This window comes from Urocampus carinirostris, chromosome 3 (assembly GCF_059441175.1).
Source record: "Urocampus carinirostris isolate Australia breed hairy pipefish chromosome 3, RoL_Ucar_1.0, whole genome shotgun sequence".
Taxonomy (NCBI): Eukaryota; Metazoa; Chordata; class Actinopteri; order Syngnathiformes; family Syngnathidae; genus Urocampus; species Urocampus carinirostris.
In genome coordinates, this window is record NC_142351.1 from 55456513 (window position 1) to 55457509 (window position 997).

The window sequence follows — 997 nt, forward strand, 5'->3', positions numbered from 1 at the left end:
TAGTAAAAATCTTTTACGAGTTTAGAATTGGCTCTTCAGTCTAAACCTGTAATAAATCAATTGAAGCAAAGATACGATAAAGAAACGATATTAAGAAAAATGGGCAAATATTTATAAGGTAGTGCATGAAGACTGGCTTATGTTGTAGGTTCATCGTAACAGTGAAATTAAAATATTGCATTAACATTAAGCAGAAAAACATTTCCCAAGTAAGCCGTAATACATTTTCAGTGCATCAAAATAATGATTTCAGTTGTGTTAACTTAATTTATCATTTATTTAGTCATAATAAACTAACTTTCTTTATAATTAAAAGTATTTAACTTCTTGATTCATTCATTCATTTATTTGGTTATTATTCCTTTTTGGAATCCTTGAATTGAGGGTTAAGTGCTTGTTAATGCTTGACATTGTTGCTAAGTTTTTCAACAGGTCCGCTTTAAAATGACGTAGACACTGCTCTATGGTGGCTTCGCTTTGACATTGCATGTCTTCTCTTGTTTTTAACGGCAGCTGACATTAGTTCGTATAGCATTGCCCTACGAAGCGTCATCACCCCTACGGGTTGTGCCGAACTGGACAGGTGCATGCCCCATAAGGCATTATGATATGTGTAGAGTGCAAGAAATTAATTCTGGACATTTTATAATTGGCCATGCAAACATTTTAGCAAGCATTTCCCAATGGTAAATTATAATTGGAAGAACTTGCTGCCACTGAGCTACGTTGTTTTCATGGAACAACTATATGGAGAGAAATTTGTGTCAAAATTATTTTCACACGTTGAAAAAGACAGATGGTATATGTAAATCGCAGTTATATTTGTGGCGCTGCAAAATACACCATTTACACCGGATTTCGTCTTGTCATGATACTATAGAAACTGAAAAATTGGCTTTGAAAGTTAAAAAGTGTTTGAATTTGGCCATGAACATGGTCTACAAACCCTGGATCAAGATGCTTCGCATGCTACTGATAAACATGGAAACCAGTACTA